Raw genomic sequence first — 20,113 nt, 5'->3', positions numbered from 1 at the left:
CAGGGAAATTCAGTCCTTCCATATGGCAGCCAAGCAACCCCCCCTGTGTGTAGTAAAAAGCACCGTGCAGCGTAAGGAACCTTCGCCCTCCCTGGGTGAAGGTGCAATCCCAGCGTTCCAGCTCTACCCAAACATTGCGTCAGGCTGGGGAATCGAGTATGCAGGGACATGCTGGGCCCATCTGTCTCCAGTGCACCAGGGTAACCTGATCATTACCCCAGCACCAGCTGGCACACTGCCATCCCAACCCACCCGGCTCCCAGCACGCTCCAGACTGCAGAATTTTGGGAAAGGAACACAGCCCAATCAGCCAAGACAACTGCTGCTATCATCTGCTCCTAAACACCAGCTTTTTATCACCTGAATCACTTGCTATTCCTTGCCTGTTTCCCATTACCTACCTAAAGTAGGAAATAGTATGGAATCCAAGAAATCCCACGTTACATCTGCTACTCCAGGCTGTAGCCCCTGTGTTACACAGCTACACAACAGCTGGGTGTTATTTCTGACCTGCTTACAAAACGAAGTTTCATGTTTCTGCAAAAAGTTTAACACAGACAGCGATACCTTTTTCAACAAGGAGAACGCAGGTCCTGGGCAGGAACAAGCCCAGGGACCAGCACAGGCTGGGGGGACCTGCTGGAGCAGCTCTGTGGGGAAGGACCTGGGGGACACGGAGCTGTCCCTGAGGCAGCAGAGTGTCCTGGGGGTGCTGGGGGACACCGAGCTGTCCCTGAGGCAGCAGAGTGTCCTGGGGGTGCTGGGGGACACCGAGCTGTCCCTGAGGCAGCAGAGTGTCCTGGGGGTGCTGGGGGACACCGAGCTGTCCCTGAGGCAGCAGAGTGTCCTGGGGGTGCTGGGGGACACCGAGCTGTCCCTGAGGCAGCAGAGTGTCCTGGGGGTGCTGGGGGACACCGAGCTGTCCCTGAGGCAGCAGAGTGTCCTGGGGGTGCTGGGGGACACCGAGCTGTCCCTGAGGCAGCAGAGTGTCCTGGGGGTGCTGGGGGACACCGAGCTGTCCCTGAGGCAGCAGAGTGTCCTGGGGCCAAGGAGGCCAATGGCATCCTGGGGGCAGCAGGAGGAGCATTCCCAGCAGGGCAGGGAGGGATCCTGCCCCTGTGGGCAGCCCTGGAGGCAGCTCTGGAGTGCTGTGTCCAGCTCTGGCTCCTCAGCACAGCAGGGCCAGGGAGCTCCTGGAGCGGGGCCAGCGGAGGCTGCGCAGCTGAGGAAGGGCCTGGAGCATCTCGGTGCCCAGGAAAGGCTGAGGGAGCTGGGGCTGCTCAGCCTGGAGAGGAGCCCCAGCTGAGAGGGGCCCTCAGGCCTGGCTGGCCCTGGCTGCAGGGAGGGCTCCCAGCAGGGCCCAGCCTCTGCTCCGGGGGCCCAGCAATGGCACCAGAGGCACGGGCAGGGCCTGATGGCAGCAATTCCCCCTGGCCAGGAGGCAGAACTTCTTCCCTGGGCAGTGCCCAGCCCTGAACAGATTGGCCAGAGAGGCTGTGGGCTCTCCTGCCTGGGGCTGTGGCAGAGCTGTGTGCACACAATGCTGTGCCCTGTGCTCTGGGATGGCCCTGCTGGAGCTGGGAGGTGGCACCAGCTGCCCACTGAGCTCCCTTCAGCCTCAGCCATCCTGAGATTCCTCCAAACATTGCTTTAATAACTGTTCCCTGAGCCAGGAGACACTGTCTTTAATAGCTTTCAATAGGATGGGTTTTATCCAGCTTCCTTTGAACCTCTCACCTTCCAGCAACATCCTGGCCACCAGGAATACCACAGCATAACTGCACACTGCCAAAAGAAAAGCTTTCCCTTTTATAAGTTATTTGCTTCCTTGTTTTTGTTTTTTTGGGTTTTTTTTTTTTTGAGTGAGGAAGGCCTGGGTACAGCCATCTTCTTTGGAAGATGCAAAGCTCCCAATCTGTATAACATTCCTCTCCTTGCTTCTTCCCCTCACAATCATTTCTGCTCCATGCTAAAGAGACAAAGTTTATTTATCTCCTTTTATCCAACAGCTGTTCCATGCCTTTGATCACCTTTATCATTCTTTGCTGAACCTTTTTCTTTTTGGAGATGGAGGACAGGGAGCATCATGGAGAAAAAGGTGATTTTTAAAATTATTTTTACAGTAGCTTGTTCTGTTACCTACTCCTTTACAAATATTTATTCATTTACTAATTTAACTTTACAGCTATTTGCAGTGAAAGAACCTCCAAATTCAGAAAAAAGCCTCCCAAGACCAGAACAAAACCCAAAACTAATAATGTTTTTGTATTCTGCCAGTGTTGCAGGAAACAATAATTAGGCTTCAGAGACAGGAAAGAGCCTGCAAAATGCAGTAACCTCTCAATATCTCAAAACTGATGCTTCCAAAACTTCTCTTAAACCAGAGCAGCAGAGCATGGAATTAACCACATCCCTGGCTGTGCATGTGCCTCCACTCATCTGAAGATGGGTTTTGGTAAAAAAGCATCAAATAAATACACATACACATATCTAGGTCACCTATATTTATTATTTCCTCATGCAGCACCAGCAAAGTGACCCCTAAGGAGGTGCACAGAAAACGACCTGTTTTTTTATTAGTAACCAATTGCTGCTCTCCAGCCTCACTGACCTTGTAGCACACACCTGATTCCTGCTCAACACATCTGAGTTTCCTCTTTTCACATGCACACAGTCCCCACAGTTCTGTGTCATTAATATTCACAGTACACCCAGGGGCAGAGCTGTAGCCTCAAACTCCTGCTGGGACAGAGATTTTTATTTTTTTTTATTTGTTTTTTGCCTGTTTTCAGCATCTCAAACTCACAGGATGACAACACAGGATTGCTTTGAAGTGTCCATTTGCACTCCACCTCAAATTACCACAGAGAAGCAGACTCTGGCTGAGTATCAGAATTCTCCAGATAAAACTAAACAACCAGTGCATCAACATGGAAAAAATGGGCGGGTTTTTGTCATTTCACAGACAAACAGAGAACAGAGAGCTTCTGATTTAGCATGACTTTTACAAGGATGGTGCCTCTTGCACAAGCAAGAAGCAGAAGGACACAAGCAAAAACTTGCTGTTTCCTTAAGATCACTTATCTAGGTTTCAAGACTTGCTTTTTGCAAGGCTGTGGTGTAAAAATAAAGCTGTTCCTTGGGATAATTTATCAGGTACTCCTACTGCATGGTTTCGGATGCTGGAACAGAAAGGAAGGACTTGTGATGAGAACTGGGCTTTCACTGAAATGACCATCTAGAACCCCACCTTGAAAAGAAAGAGAATAAAAAGGTCCACAAAAAAACAGACTTCCTTGGATATTCCACATGGAATTTCAGGAGGAATTGGTTCACTGAAAGGGAGCTCAGGCCTTGGCAGGGGCTGCCCAGGGAGGTTTGGAGTCCCCATCCCTGGAGGTGTCCAGGGAAGGGCTGGACGTGGCACTCAGTGCTGGGGACAACGTGAGCATTGGGCACAGCTTGGACCTGATGAACCCAGAGGTCTTTCCAGCCCTAATGATCTTATGAGTCTATGAATTTCAGGTTTCAAAGGAGTTCTCCCTTGTAAAACTTCAAGCTACATATCTGTGGGCTATGAAACAGCATTCCTCTGCTGGGGGCCACTCTTCAGGCAGTCAGTCATGTTGTTGGGTGCTTTGTTCCATTCTTTTTCCAGGAAATCACCTCTCTCCAGACCATCTCTCCCCCCTGTTTTCCTGCTGTACAGGGACATCCTCCTGCCCTGCCCATGTCCTCAGGAGTTCTGAGCACAGAACTCATGTGCTGGCTTTTGAGCAACACTCACAAAGCATCAACACAACCTTGTGCTGAGTATTACTGGAGTACAAGAAAAATCATTTAGAGAAACAGCAGCTCCTTGCTTAATCTCCTCTGTACACAGCTTTTAAACTGCCAGCTACAGCTATGAAGGAGCTGGAGACAGAAAAGACATCCCTGCAGCTGCTGACAGGTAAGTTTATTTGAGCTTCAGCACAAGCATTTAAAGATGAAAGAGCACAACGAGGGTGCTGAAAGACAACTGACAGCTTGAGGAGTTCGCACTGATTTTCAAATCGTTTCTGTGATGTAGGGTAATGCTCGTGATCACAGCATTCACTGGGAATTAGATCATCCATTTAGCGGCAAGTTTGCCCGATCAACTGTCTGGGGACTTCAAACAGATCAGCAAAACTGCAGAGCTGGAGACAGAGTCTTGGTATTCAGCTGCCTTCCCGGAGAAGCTTCACAGAGACCAAAACACAGGCGGGGAAATCATAATAAAACATCGAGAGCAAGTTGAGTGCTGCCCCTGAATTTGGGAAGCAGCACTAGGGCAGAGCTCTCCTGCCAGCACAGACCACCAGAACCTGGGGCAGAGGCAGACACAAAGAGCTGCATCAGCTAATCTGGATCAGCACCAGAACCCACAAAACACCTGAAGCCACCCCATTAACATATCCTAATAATGGCACAGCCTCTGTGCAAAGCCTGTCCCCCACCTTTCTGCCCTTCTGGATGTGCCACACAGAGCTGAGGGAGCCGCCCAGGCTGCATCAGCTTTCCAAGAAACTCTTAGCAAAGCTTGGGGAATTTAGTGATGTGTCAGTGTCTGGAGATGACTGTGAGGATGCTCCCCAATGCAGGGAAGGGCAGGGAGGAGCCTGGAGGTGGGAGCATACTCTGGACAGGAGGATATTCAAACCTGCCTGGATGCACGCATGATTTGAACAGCTGGGACAGTCACACAAGACTGGTGATAGAGCAGACATCCTGTGCTGGGACTACAAAATCCCTCAGCAGGCTCATACCAAATATTTCACCCACCCTTTGCTGTGTATTTATCCCTGCACAGCAAAATGTGTGAGATGTAACTTTTTGTCTTCTTAAGTAGTACATAAAAATCTGTCAAAACAGTTGCTGACAGCCTTTCAATTCCACACTGGGAACAGGGACAGCAGAGGCAAGGCAGCACAGGGCAAGAAAAAAAAAACTTACTTTTTGTTTTCATGCATCTTGCAAACACAGAGAAAAACATTTAAGGAGTGAACTGAAACAAAGCATCTTGTCCGAGAATCCAAATAACTGTATTACCTGATAAACAATAAAACTGCAAAAACATGGAGTCATTTTAAACAAGTGCATCTGTCATTAAAATAATGAACAAATGAGTCAGTGCTTATCCAGTAAGAGATATTTAAAAGAATCACAGAAAGGTTTGGGTTGGAAGGGACCTTAAAGCCCATCTCATTTCACCCCTGCCATGGGCAGGGACACCTTCCACTGTTCCCAGGCTGCTCCAAGCCCCAAAGTCCAACCTGGCCTTGGACACTTCCAGGGATCCAGGGGCAGCCACAGCTGCTCTGGGCACCCTGTGCCAGGGCCTGCCCACCCTCCCAGGGAACAATTCCTTCCCAATATCCCATCTATCCCTGCCCTCTCAAAGTGGGAATTCATTCCCCCTTGTCACTCCATCCCTTGTCCCAAGTCTCTCTCTCCATCTTTCTTGTCAGCTCCTTCAGGCCCTGGAAGGCCACAGTTTGGTCACCCCAAAGCTTCTCCCCTCCAGGCTGAACAATCCCAGCTGTCCCAGCCTTTCCTCCCAGCAGAGCTGCTCCATCCCTCTGCTCATCCTGGTGCCTCCCCTGGACTCTCTCCAGCAGCTCCAGGTCCCTCCTGTGCTGGGCCCCAGGGCTGGGGCAGCTCTGCAGGTGGGGTCTCACCTGAGCACAGGAGCAGAGGGTTTAATTCAACACAGGAACAGAACCTGTTCCATCCATCTGAGGACTGAGGCTGCGGGAAAACAACTGATTAATAACCCAGCTTCCCAAAAGGCACAAACTCAGGGGTGCTGCCCTCAGTCTGTGGCTCCTGGAGTGCAGACCAAGAGGTGCCTTAAATCTCTCAGCGTGGTTTGAATGCTGCTCTGCTGATTGCAAAGAAAACAGAGAGCAAAACAAGATTAGAGCTCAGCGAGACAGCGTGCCCCTCGTGAATCCAAACAAACAAGACATTTTGAACTATTTCCAGCATGACTCCAGCACAAAATAACATTTGCACATCAGTGTAATAGCTGATGTTTTAACTGCTTGCTAAAGGAGCAGTCACGCACTGCAGCCCTGAGTTCAGCGGCGGCAGGCAGCCTTCAAAGGAAGCAAAAAAGAGCTGCAAAAGTGCAGTGCTGCACTTGAAAGCCTTTCAAAGAAGCACTAAATATATTTATGTTCACTCTTGAACCCAAGGAGAACAAGGCCTGCCCCATCCCTACATGCCTTGGGTGGCTGACGAGACACTTGAAAGGAGCTGGGGTGGCAGCAGCCATCAAATCCCAGCTGAAACCTCGTGGGTTTGAGAGTCAGGGAGAAAAAGGAGCCAAAACCAAGGGGCACAAGTCCAGAGGATGCAACACAGGAGGGAAAACCCATTTTCCCTTTGAACCTATGCAAGGACTGGTGACACGCCCTCACAGGAAATCCTATTACTGGGGGCCCTAAGCCATGAATCAATCCTGGAGTCATTCAGAGCCAGCCTCAGGACACAGGACCAGTCAGATGCTAATTCAGGCCTCTAAAGCTGGAGAGGGAACGTTCCCTCTTTGGAATAAGGATTAATCATCAGCAGGTACAGCCTATTTTCATTAACTGCAGCCATTTCTTGCTAGCACATCCTTCCCATTTTCCAGGAAATACGGGAGCAGCTACATGTCTGAAGGCAAACAAATTAGGAGACAAGAAGGAAATTATCCACAGCACCCAGAACAAGCCAAGCCATTGAATAAGCAGCTAGAAAATCTACCAAAATCCAATTTGATTGATCCAACAAATTGAATACAGAGTATCTAAAATCTCTGCTCCAAAATTCCATTAAACCTTTAGTGTTGCTATGTGCCAAAGATCTCATTGCCCAGAGAAGCTGTGGATGCTCCGTGCCTGGAAGTGTCCAAGGCCAGGTTGGATGGGGCCTGGAGCAACCTGCAAGGTTGGGAGGTGCCCCTGCCCATGGCAGGGGGGTGGGATGAGATGGGCTTTAAGGTCCCTTCCAACACAAAACATTCATGATTCTACTTTCCTTGGAGTTTTCCCTCTTTTCTTAGTGCACTATCACTCCATTACCATGGGAGGAGGCAGCAGTGCATCAGACTGGATTCGGGCACTCCTGTGGGATTGCATGGATGGACCACTGGAACACAACCTGTGGACTCAGTGGTTGTACCAAAACCACCCAGCACATCCTGCAGCATCCTCTTAACACCCCCACTTCTCTGGGATAGTTTTGATCAAAGCACCTGGAAAAGGTTGGGAGGAATCATCAAACCATTTAGGTTGGAAAAGACCTCCAAGACCACCAAGTCCAACCTCCTCAGTCAGCAGCAGCCCCAGGCTCAGGCTTGCAGCAAAACAAACCAAAGGTGTTACTTAAAAAGCCAATGTCACAATGTGGCCTACAGAGAACACAGAAACACTCTACATGATTCATAAATTCCCCTCAAGGTGCTTTTACATGCACAAGACAACACCCAGAAAACAGTCACCACTTCCAATAAAGATGATTTGAAATTCACAGGGAGGTAGTTTTTGTGGTTGACAGATCTTTGAGTTTGTGGGGTATTTTTTTTTTTGGTGGTGATGTTTTGTTCATTTTCTATTTAAACATCTGCTCTAGCCAACTGTTGCCAACTTAACTGGGAGATCTCACTACTGAGTGTTCTGCACTGGAATTTACTGTTAACCATTCCATGCCCTTGCTGTATTCACACACAATTCTATTCCTGAGCAAACAACTTAAGCAGGAATACTTTCAAAAGACTGCACATATGCTCTCTTCCCATGGAGCTAAATTTGGTAGATATGAGCATACCTGGCTGTAACAAGCTGAAACAAAAATCACTGACATACAGAAAATGAGTTCCAGGCATAAACCCCTGCTTTCCACTGCTTTAAATAGTCCCTGTTACACTGTTATTACACAGCAATCAGTGTTTCCTTTGCTCTCTGAGCCCAGGGTTTCTCCTTCATAGCCACTGAAATTCAAGTTTAAAGCAGAATTCAGCAAGCATCTCTGTCAAGCACATTCTGTGCCAAGCTGGAGGATGAGTATATTTATATAACAAAAGGCTTCCTGGATTATTTTAAGGCTCAAGTTCTGCAAAGGGAACAATTGACGAAAGGGATGTTTTTCCTTTGTTTAAAAAAATAATACTCGTACAAAGAAGAAAAAAAAGCCATTGAAGAGACAGCAGTGCCTTGATATTCCACTGTGAGATCCCTGGATCACAGCAAAGTCATCCACATGCTCTCTGACCCCACAAGTACAGAATGTGTGTTGTCACAGCTTGAGATAAGTACAGAAAAAAACAGAGGTCACAGACACCAAGGCACCTGCAAGTGAATATCTGCACATAAATGACAAGCTGTGCCACAGAATCACAGAATTATATCAGGTTGGAAAATCCCTCCCAGCCCATGGAGTCCAAGCTGTGCCTGATCCCCACCTTGTCCCCAGCCCAGAGCACCGAGTGCCACGTCCAGCCCTTCCCTGGACACCTCCAGGCATGGGGACTCCAAACCTCCCTGGGCAGCCCCTGCCAAGGCCTGAGCTCCCTTGCCATGGAGAAATTCCTCCTGGTGTCCAACCTGAGCCTCCCCTGGCACAGCTTGAGGCCGTTTCCCCTTGTCCTGTCCCTGTTCCCTGGCAGCAGAGCCCGACCCCCCCTGGCTGTCCCCTCCTGTCACGGAGTTGTGCAGAGCCAGAAGGTTCCCCTGAGCCTCCTTTGCTCCAGGCTGAGCCCCTTTCCCAGCTCCCTCAGCTGCTCCTGGGGCTCCAGCCCCTTCCCCAGCTCCGTTCCCTTCCCTGGACACGCTCCAGCCCCTCCATGTCCTTCCTGGACTGGGGGCCCAGGAGTGGACACAGCCCTGGAGGTCCCTCAGCAGGGCCAGCCCAGGGGGACAATCACTGCCCTGGGCAAAGGGCACAACCCAACACCACAGACCCAGCCACAACTGGTTTGAATCCTTTCCGTTTAGCACAGAGCAGAGCAGCCTCCCACGCTGCACCTGTTGATGTTCAACCCCGATTAAAGCTGCATTAAACTTTAAGTAATAGATTCCTGCATTATTCATCATGGCTGTGTATTGGATGCAGAGCAAACAGAAGCTGAATCAATACAGTGACAGGAGCTTCGGGTGTCTGCTCAAAGTGTCTCCTGCTCCCAATACTGATGCACTTGAAGAAGGGTGGGGAAAGTAGGAATTTTTCACAACTGCTGTAAACAAGCTTTGATATTACAGTTTGTCCAGAAGAGCTGTGACACAGAGGCACTTTCCAGAGAGCAACAACTGCAAAAACCTGCTCATAATTCACCTGACCTGTGACACGCAAAGAAATAATTTCCCTCAATTTCAGCAGCCTTGATGTTTAGTCACACCATTTTTCTCAGGATTTTTGGTGGTATTTCTTACAGATTCTGTGGAAAGGCCACTGAACATCTTAATTATACAACCTTTGAAATCCAGAGAGATGCAGTACTGGGACAGCCACAGGAGAGGGGCTAAACCCAAAGTCTCCAAAGACAAACGTGCTCAGGGCACCCACAGGGAGAATTCAGGTGGATTAGGAAGAATCACAACTGAAAGCTGCTGTTCTGCTCTGTCTCCCACCACAGCCTCTCACAAGCAGCCAGTTAAGGCTCACTGATATTCCAGAACCTTCTCAGGAAAAGGGCAAAAGGTTTCCCAACAAGGAATGGGAGGCATGAGAGAACTTGGGTCACTCAAGGTGCTGGACACTGGGGCTGTACACAAACAAATAACAGCTTTTACAACACTCTGTCTCAGAATCTTTACACCCAAAACTCCACTTCTATTTTCTGATTCTCACTACACCTCCCCTCTAGCTCTTCAATCAGTTACGGAGCTTTCCAGCAGGGATCAAACCCAACAAAACCATGACAGATCATAGGAGATGCCTTTCAGCAAATTCTCACACAGCTTCAAAGGATTACTGAAAGACAAAAACATAACTACAAGCAGCAATAAAGGGCATACACCCCATTTATTCTTTCTTTTCAGGTCATTTATCTATGTCAAAGCCAGAGCTGGGAGCAGAACACAGGTATTCCAGCCCCCATTCTAGCTGTATACACAATATTATTGCTCCAGTTTCCACAGCCAAAAGGGCAAAGATTTCCTTACAAGCAGGGTTTGGGGAGCATTCATCCACAATCTACTTCAGGATTTTGCTCTTAGTCATCTTTCTCTGGAAGCAAGCAGAAGGAACTGATCTAAGGGATCTTTCAGCTGTCTTTCCTTAAGATTTTAGAATTCAATACTGGATTTAGACAGTTTTTGAAATATCCAAAATGTCCAAAACAAGAACTTGCCCCGATTCAGGTCACAGTAAACAAACCACTACAAAACACACGTGTTTGAAAATGCAAAATACAAGATGCACTGACCTACCGAAATTGGTTTTCTAGCCAGAGCACTCGAAGCATCAGGTTAGAAGCTCATTTTGAACAGAGAGTCAAAGCTCAGACTGCTGCTGGCAGCTTCTCACGTAGTTATGAGAGTCACTGGTAACAAAACACCAAACAAATAAAAATAAGGACATTCAGAGAGGTGGAGCTCACAGCAAGCCTTCATTAAAGCATCAGGAGTTGTTATAGTGTGACGATGACCTCAAGGTTTAACGAGAGTTGGGATATACAGGAAAGGCCATGCTTACATAGAATCATGGAATGGTTTGGGTTGGAAGGGAGCTCAAAACTCATCCTATCCCACCCCTGCCATGGCAGGGACACCTTCCACTATCCCAGGCTGCTCCAAGCCCTGTCCAACCTGCCCTTGGACTCTTCAAGGGATGGAGCAGCTGCATTTTAAAAATAGTATTTTGCACAAGACTCAGAAAGAGAGAATATCCTTGTGTCCAAAGAGGCCTAGATGAGGTTTGGAGGAGACCCCCACCCCCAGAACAACGTGTGTTTCCCACTGCTACAAATGGGCTGCTGATCACTCTGCTACATCCAGAGCATCTTTTCTTAACTGCAAGAGCAATCCAAAAATCTCATGGGATACACATTGCCATGTGGAGCCCCAGCTAAAGAAATAAACCTCAGTGTTTCCTGCTGAAGAGACCCTGACTCTGAACTTGGCATCACACAAGGTGTGATGAGGGGGAGCAAAGGATAGTCTGATACTCTCCAAGATAACCAGGATCATTTAGGAGAGAGAGGACAAAGCAAAAAGAAGCAAACCCAAAATGCTTGTGGCCAAAATCCTCAGGTGGCAGCACCCAGGGACCAGGTTTCTCATCATCCCTGTGCCCACCTCTTGCACAGCCAGAGAGAGCCAGCAGCAGCAGCACACAAACCACTCATCCTGCCCTGGGAAGCAAACCCACTCTTCATGCCATCCCTCCAGCCTCCAAGAGAGACAAAACCAGGGTAGAGATCTGGAATAGAACCAGGAGTCCTGTGCTCCAAAGGGCTCTTCCAATTCAGCTTTCACTCTCAGATAAAGGAAAAACAGAGGTCTACCTGCTCCATTCACATTAGTTAGAAAACTGCAATTCATACATTTCCACTCAAATACAAGTTGGGGAGGAAGGGGGCATTACTAAATCCAAATCTGCTTGCTGAAGCAGCACCAAACCCAAGGAGCTGTCTGCCAGGAAACAAGCAGCTGGAAGCCTGGTAATTCTGCTTTCTTGGGACTCCCTTTTAGCTACATTTATGATTGCTTGGAGATTTGCTTTTGAGTTTTTACACTGCCTCACCTTCAGGAGTAAAGCACTCATGTGGGGAGGGGGACAGCAGGCACCTCCACCTGCAGGCCAGAAGGTTCTTCTGTGCCACAGGCTGGAATTCAAACAGCTTTTGTCCATCTGGACAGAGCCATGAGAAAGCCTTGCCAGGCTCCTGCCCTGCCTGCTGTAGGATCATGAGAGGTGTCACCCATGCCAGGAAGGCCCTGTTTCCGTGGGTAACTGAGCATTATCTGGCAAGAACAGCCTTCCCAAACTTCACACTTGCTTATCAGCAGTTCCCTGAGCCCCCAAAAGCTGCCCATGCGCCAAGAGCCTGACCTAGGAGGACGCCAGCCAGGGAGAGCTCCACCCCCTGCGTGCCCCCTCTTCCATGCATTGGTAGTTCCCATGGATCCCAGAGCACAAACTGGTGCTCAGACATAAACACACGTTTTTGATGAGCGAGTTGTGAATCAGCAGCATTTGCTGTGAGCACCAGGAGAATCCCGCGATGCTCTCCCAGCTGCAGCCTCTCCCTCTCCAATAAAGGGCACACAGAGCCTGCAAGGACACGTTTCCTGCCACATCCAGAACTATTTCTGGGCTGGTGAAAAGACAGGAGGAGCAATTCACAGCGACAGTTTGGGTACTAGCAGCTATGCTGCCAGCAGGACTGCGTGGCAAGGTTTGATTTAGAGCTCTTTCCTGTCTGTCCTGTGGCACACACAGCACTTCCTTGTGTTATCTGCTGAACTCCAACACTGGCAATACACTTTGCAGGAAACAGAAGGTTTATCTTCCCCAAATCAATGAGCCTGTATGCCAAACTCCTTCTTCCCCTGAGGGAGACCCTGCTGCTTGCAGAGCACTGGCTGCTGCTCTGCTGGGAGATGAGCTGCCAGTCCAGGGCCCTGCTTCCCTAAACTCAGTATCCCTGTGGAAACCATTCAGCCTCTGGAGTTGCTAATCCATGCCAAGCCAGGGCAGCACCAGAGCAGCCCGCTGCTATTTCAGCATCTAACATGACAAGGTTCAGTTCTGGCTGTGCCACCCCTTGCTCCGACAGCCACAACGTTTCCTTCGTGCAGGAGCACCAGCTGAGAAGAAATTCGGGAGGTTTTGATGCTGCAAAGATTAATGAGTGAAGTTACTGCCAGCCTTGTTCTCTGTGTCACAACATGGCTCAGAACCACCAAGCAATAGGACCCAAACACTTCCAGAGCTCTGCTGGCTTATTCCCAGAATATTCCCCATTTTCCAGCACCTGATCTAACACTGTCCCCAGCACAGCCTGCAGCAGGCTCAGAGTGGGAGCTCCACCTCCAACTGATTCATCTGGAGATGTTACAGCCAGTGGAGACCTAAAGGATTCCCAGAGAGAGCGGGTGATTCCTCTTATTAACATTCAGATGTTTTCCAGGTGAATACTACTGTCCTTATAATCCATGTGGAATTACAAGCAAACCAGTATTTAGGAGAGTTAAGTGGCCATATCTGAGTGCTGAGGAACACTTTTGAAAACTTTACAGAACTCCTTGTGCTGGTCATCAGCAAAGCTTTTGAGTTGAGGTTTCTCCAGTGCTTTTTTCCTTCCCACATCCATACAGCACTGTGGCAAAAGGAGCAAGAGCAGTCTTTTGTCTTACTTTCTTATTCCATTTAACCAGCAAGGATCAGGAGTGTCTATGAGGGCTGGATTAACCAGCTGAAGATTGCTGCTTGGAGAAGACACACCCATGACTAGAGCAGAATCTTCATTCACACCCTGGCACAGGCTATTTCCATATTTCACTGGGGTTTTTTTCATCATTTCACCAGTATTGAAGTACTCTTTAAAATACTCTGGAGAAATTCAGCCTAAATAGGTCACTCACACAAGTTCACCAACCCAGTTTGCTTTGTGGATTAAAGAAATCAAATTAATTGATTTAGAGACAACGTAAGGGATTTTGAGAGGACGTTTAGCTGATGTCTAAGATGTCATTTTAATCCTCCTCACTGTTAATTCTTCGAGCGTAGGGAGCCAGTAAAATTTGTGGTGCAGCCCTTACACAGAAAAACATCTCCACAGGCGTGCTAATCACTGAACTATTTTCCAAATTGTTCCTAATCTACAGTTGCTTGTCTCTGCTCTCTTCCTGCAGAGACAATAAAATCATCCAGCTAATAGCAATGTGAAAGGGAAGGAATGATCCTCATTTGGTTTAAATAGACAGATCTGCACTAGGGAACCACTAAATAGTGCAGTGATGAACTCAGGGAGGCAGCCCAGAGACATCCCTTCCATCTTTTGGGCAAGGAAAGCTGGTAGGAGACCTGCCATCACGATCCAAACTCATTCCTAGTGTCCCAAAAAGAGAAAAAATTGTTACCACTATTGACAGCAACATAATTATGTGAATAAGTAAGATTTGTTCATGGGATTACTTTTTTATTTTTTTAATTCTTGCAGTATCATGGTGACCTGAATACACCCAACCTCTGCAGCAGGAGACTCTTTTCCTGTTTCCAAAATAATCATTCCTGTTTCCAGACCTCCTCCCCCACCTTATTGTTGCTCATCCTTCCAAAAAACACCTTCCAGGGCACATTCCTCTCCACAAACCTGGCCCCAGGGTTGCTATGACTCTTCTCACCCCTTAGGGAGCCAAGTGCCCCAGAGACACACAGGAATCTTGGCCCTACATGGATGCCTGGACACTGAGAAGTGACTTGGTACACACTGATATTTTTAACTGGCCCCAAAGGGTGAGATGCTCAGAATTCCCCAGATTCACCCAAAATTACTTTGAAGAGAAAATCTAAGAAAGCAAATTATGACTGGTCAGCAAACATTAATAACATGAAACACACTGCAACTACTCACAGTTGAGGCCTTGCCAGGGTGTTCACAGCCAGACCCATCAAGTTAAAAATCCAGGGCCTGATCATTTAGACATGTTAGGGATAAGGAATTCAAGTGAATGACCAGAGTTATGGACTGCAATGACATCAGAGAAGTCTCCTGCTGTCCATCACCAACAGGAACCACTTCATATTGCTTATTACACTGCTTAATTTTACCAATCAAACTGGTGTTTGGCATCTCATGAACCATTTTCCAGTGACTGGTACCAATTCTGGTTTTGCAGGAGGATGGGATGAAAGCTGAGGACTCCATGACAGGCTTGGTCTACACCCTGCTAAAGACATGGAGACAGAAATGGTTCACTTAGACCTCCAGATAATGTCAGAATTCCCACTGTACTTAAATCCATGATTTCACAGCCAAAAGCCTTCCTGTCAAGTTATCCACTGATTCAGAAACGAGCCACAGCAGTTTAAATTTAGCTCTTCCCATTTTGAAAGTGCCTTGAAACAACAGGACCTCAGACATATCCCACCTTTTAACAGGTAATAGCTGAGACTCAGCCATTGCAAAGACAGAAATCACAATAATTGCTTCAGAAAAAAAGGGCTTCGTGGCTCAGAGAGTTGAGACACCGCAAGACTTTTAAGCTTTAACATCAGAACAATTCCTATGAGGATGAGACTTCACTAGGTGGAACATGACTCCTGCAGAGCAGTGGTGTGATGGCCTGGGAAGGAGGAGAGAGACCAGGATGGCTGCTGGTGCTTCCCTGCAGATCCCAAAGGGATCCCTGCAGATCCCAAAGGGAGGATGGGCAGAGAGACAGAGTCATTTACAGCCTGCAGAGACTGCAGGAAATGAGCAGGGCACCAGCCCAGATCTGCTGGCTGTTCTTACAGCCCCAGCAGGGTTAAGAGCATTAGTCCAGACTCAGGGGGAGCACGATCCTGAGCTGGTGACTGAATGTCTCCTTTGCTGGCCACCCTGTGTCACCACAGGCACGGAGCTCGCTCCAAGGACACGTGGAGCACAGCCAATTCCACAATTCCACAAGGATGCTGTGGTTCTCCTGGGCAGGGAGGCCAGGGGATACTTCTCAGGGCAGCTGAAAACAACCTGCTCCATGAAGCACCCAGAGAGCTCCACTGAAGAGGGAAAAAACAAACCTAAACACATTCTGCTCAAGTGGCAAATACCTCACAATGTGCCCAAGCAGTTTTCCCCAAGTCACTGCAGCAGTTAAAAGATCTTCTGAGTATAAAAAATGTGCTGCAGGCACTTAAATTTATAAAGGAGGCTTCTTTGAGCTCTTAAAATATCATTCCATCCATATGTGGGTCTCATCTGAAGTGAAGATTTGCATGGCAATTGTACTGATTTCCAGTATATATATCCAATATACCAGGCATGCAGCACATGGGCAGCTATCCCATTTTAACCTTTGCAATTCACCTTCCTGGCCAGAGAAACTCCATCAAAGAAAGGCTGAAAAATGGGAAAAGGGAAAATATGGCCCCTATGGCACCTCTGGGAAGGAGACAGCACACCCAAGACCAGGGACGACTTTTGGAAAATTCCCTCTGGTGCTGGTAACACTCAATGAAAAGTCAGGGTTTTGCCTCCACTATTACAACCTTCAAAGTCAGTCACCCCAAGCTTTAGGGGTTTTATTTCCTTCATAGCCCCATCCAACAGGAAAACCCCAAACAAGCAAAAACACAGAGAACAAGCAAAAAAACCACTAGCCAACCTCTAACCCTCAAAGCTGCTCAGCTGTAGCAGTTAAATCAACGTTTTATGAGCAGATAAACTGCCCTGTACCACACAGGGCTCTGCTTGAGGCTTTGGCTACTTTCAGCTCCAGGAGCTTCCTAAACACGGATTTTGTAACCCCTTGGGAATCTCTCATCCCAATAGCTGCTCAGCTTCCCCCCACTCCCTGCAACTTGATCCCACTGAAACTCTTTGTATCCACAACACTCTCTGGCAAGGAGTCAGACAGGTCCCTACAGAGAGGAGTCTACATGCTGCTGCCCACTCCTTGGGATTCCAGTTCCTGCCCCATCCCACCCTTCCCAATCAGAGGGGGTGCAAAGAAATCCTTGTTTCTGGCTCCCAGGCCATGCAGCTATGTTTACACTGCTGCCTAACAAGCTCTAGAGTCTGCTCTCTCACAGACACCAGGTTGGGAAAAACTCTTCCCCTCTGCAATAACATGTAGGAGAGACTTTGGAACTTCTTTACTGTAAAATAGCAAATACCAGAAATGTGCTTCTCCCTGGAAGCAAAGCAGACTTTATCTCAGTAGGCTCCTCCATGATTCTTAAGATGCCACACTATGATTTTCCAGCACATTTCTAGCTGCTCCTACTTACTTACCCAGCAATATCCAGTGGAAATTTGGGGGAGAAAAAAATGAATGCAGACTGTTCCATAAATAAAAAATAATCTGGTTATGGATGCCAGTAATTTTTCATACAAAAAATGGCTTGGAATGTGATATGCCAATCAAAATTAGCATTTAGATATGACACGTTGCCCCACTCCATCCCACTCCTGGCCATCAACTCTGTTAGAGGTCCTTGTTCCCACTGCACTTTTCCTGATGGCTGCATTCCACTCCGGGGGTAAAGGTTGCCTGTAAGCACTTTAAACAGTATGTGAAATGCTTTGTTTATCCAAAAATATTTTAGCTCTGAGAAACATTAAAGCAAGATGTAGATTTCAGCATTTGCACAGCAAAGAACTGCAACTCCTACAGATATTGCCAGAAACTTTTTTCCTTAAGGCTTTCCAGCTATGAAAGACTATTTTACTAAAGCAAAGCTGCAAACAAAAAGTGTAATCTCTTAGTAATGGGCTGCAAAGGGTTGTTACAGCAAGGCTGAGGATGAAAGCAAGGCTGTCATTTCTGTCTTGATCACTTTTTTCAGAGCACATAATTGATCAAGCAGTAGGAAAAACCTTACGGGGTCTTCCCAGTAAGCAGCTCCAGGAAACCACTATCAAAATCATTTCCCTGCAGCCTGGCCCACGATTTCCCTTGCAGGAGTGAAATCCAGCCAGCCTGCAAATCACCTGCTGTCCTCTAGTCTTAAAATAATCATACCCACCTTAAAATACAACTTTGCCCCAAGCACTCAGCAAAGCTGTTGTTTAACACAAGAGGAATCAACCACAGTGGTCACCAGAGGCAAAAGCACGACAGTCAAACAACAATCACAATTCAGCTCATCTCAGTTATCCTAGGGGAACAGGACTGGAAGACAGGAATATTAAGAATGTTATTGCCTAAAAGCAGCGAAGCAGCCACTCATTTTCCAGCTCAAAGCTCTTCTCATTTAAAGGTTGCTGTAGACACGATCCCTGTTTCAGCAGAAGAAATAAAATGTGCTGGACCCTGCTGCCAAGGCCAGGCTACTGAGCCTGGGGAATTCTTTTGGAGAGGGCAGGGGACAGTTATCTCCTACTCTACTGGTTCTGGAGCAGTTATCAATTAGTGCATTCCCTGTGCTGTCTCCTTATCAGTATCTACAGGCTCACCATCCCAGAGCTCCAGGTCCATGTTTTTCTTGGGATATGGTTTCGTGGTCCTCCCCCTGCCAGGGAATTCCCAACCACCAGCTGGTTCTGCACCAGTTCCTAACATCCATAAACTGCCTAATTAATCGATGAACTTATCCCTGTCTACCACAAAAGTAGAATTAACCAAGTATAAACAGAAAGAAACCCCATACGGACCTTCACTTACTCCTACTGTCTTCCAAGCTGGAATTTGCCTGGTGTGATTTTAAACTAGGCTTTATTTCCCATTATTTTCTTACACCTGGGAGAAAAGCAGTTACACCAGGCATGCTAAGTGCCAAAATTACCTGGTTTGCCTAAAAGCAACAACATCAACCCAACTGCAGCACTTCCTGAGGTACAGACTACAAAATCAGGAAGTCACACAAGATCCTCGAGGTTTAGTTTAAGGGAAATTTTAAAAGGAGGGGAAAGAACTGTCCTACACCTCTGAGAGCACTGGAGGGGCAGAAAGGCAGGCTTGTCATCAAAAGGCTCACACAGCACCGCCAGGTTTCACAAGGCCCCATCACCTTTAAAAAGGAGATCCCTCTCCCTCTTTGTCCAAAGACACTTTCCAGACCCATGGGGAGAGGATGCCTAATTCTGAAACACACAAGTCATCATGCAAGAAGCACCAGAGCTGGGGCCAGTTGCCAGCTGAAACAGAGATTTCCATCCTTGCTGTACAAAGTACAAAGAGCAACAGGCAAAGCTGCGCCCTGTACCGATGAATTTAATGTCAACACTGAAGTAGACAAAGAGGTTGGAACACAAAAGTGACCTTCAGGCCTTGCTGTCCACTCAATTTCTTCTCCAAACACCAGTGAAATGACACAACTGTCCCAGTTAGTCCAAGGAAGTCATCAATCTACCACAAGCAGAGCAAACCCCACTGCAGTGCCCTTTGAGTGGTTTCAATTGGTGACAGAGCAGTTTATGGCCATCTCACCCGAGACCTTTCCAAGCCACTGCAGAGCATGGCAGCACAGCAAATAAATCATTCCCCTCCCTTTCAGAGATTTACAAGGGTTATCCTCACCTCAGCAAAACTGTAACAACCTTTTTGCCTACTCCAAATCCTGGTTGTTTTTTGTTTTTAGTTTGAGGTCTGGATTAAGAGCAGGCCAGAGAGCAGAAGAGCATAAACTTAGTCCCAGTTGGGTGATGACAGCCTGTGCTGCTCAGCCCCAGCTGGAGTTCCCTGACCAGTAGAAAGTCTTTCAGCACAGGGCACACTCAGAGTAATAAAACCTGAAATAAGCAGTGCTGTCTCATTTCCCACTCCTCTGCACAACACAATTTATTTTTAGGTCATAACCCCTGATGCAGGATGGAAAGAAAGGATGGGCACAGGCACAACAGCTGCAAGAAAACTTGGGAACACCAAGAATGAGACATTTCCACTTCATGTTTTATTAAAACAGCTACACCTTCACCTCACACTTAGTATTTCTGGAGCCAAGATATGTACTGGCACATCCATGTCACCTTCTCATGTGGCTTCCCAGCAGGCAAAAGCTGCTTACAGAGCCTGGCACCATCCTAAAACCTGTGCCAGGGGAGGGTCAGGTTGGACATCAGGGGGAATTTCTCCTTGGAAAGGGTGGGCAGGGGCTACACAGGGAGGTCACTCCAGGCTGGTGACAAGGTCAGGAGCGGGCACAGCTTGGACCCCATGGTCTGGGAGGTGTTTTCCAACCTAAATGCATCTGTGAGCCTTGTGAACTACAGCAAATGGTACTCTTTTGTCTCTTTGTTCTTTCACAGGGAACGAACAGGATTGAACAAACTGGGTCAGGTATGGGGGAGGAATATTGAGCAGGTGACTCCTGAGTGGTGGCTGAGCAAAGAAATCTCTGCTATGAGTACCCAGAAGTCAATGAAATTCCTTTCCAAGTTACTCGAACCAAAGGCAATAACCAAATCCAGTACACCACAGGTGTGGATCAGAGCAAGAGCTCCACAGCGAGACCT

The 20,113-nt window shown here is 47.8% G+C and overlaps 1 protein-coding gene across 8 annotated transcripts in view; it reads right to left on the bottom strand.

The window, feature by feature from the left end:
• Positions 1-20,113, bottom strand: part of SGMS1 (sphingomyelin synthase 1) — an 87,936-nt gene that overhangs the window by 53,263 nt on the left and 14,560 nt on the right. The window contains exons 1-2 of one of the 8 annotated variants that reach the window (XM_058840770.1): positions 17,686-18,008; positions 10,433-10,549 (exon numbers count right to left, since the gene is read on the bottom strand). The exons of 1 other annotated variant lie outside the window; for it this stretch is intronic. The gene's annotated coding sequence lies outside the window, so the exon portion shown is untranslated. Of the gene's footprint in view, positions 1-10,432; positions 10,550-11,751; positions 11,913-17,685; positions 18,009-20,113 lie in introns of those variants that run through there. 6 more of the 8 variants (XM_058840768.1, XM_058840773.1, XM_058840772.1 and 3 more) reach the window with 6 other exon arrangements.

The sequence above is a fragment of the Poecile atricapillus genome, chromosome 6, assembly GCF_030490865.1.
Source record: "Poecile atricapillus isolate bPoeAtr1 chromosome 6, bPoeAtr1.hap1, whole genome shotgun sequence".
NCBI lineage: Eukaryota > Metazoa > Chordata > Aves > Passeriformes > Paridae > Poecile > Poecile atricapillus.
This window is presented reverse-complemented; position numbering and strand designations above follow the sequence as displayed.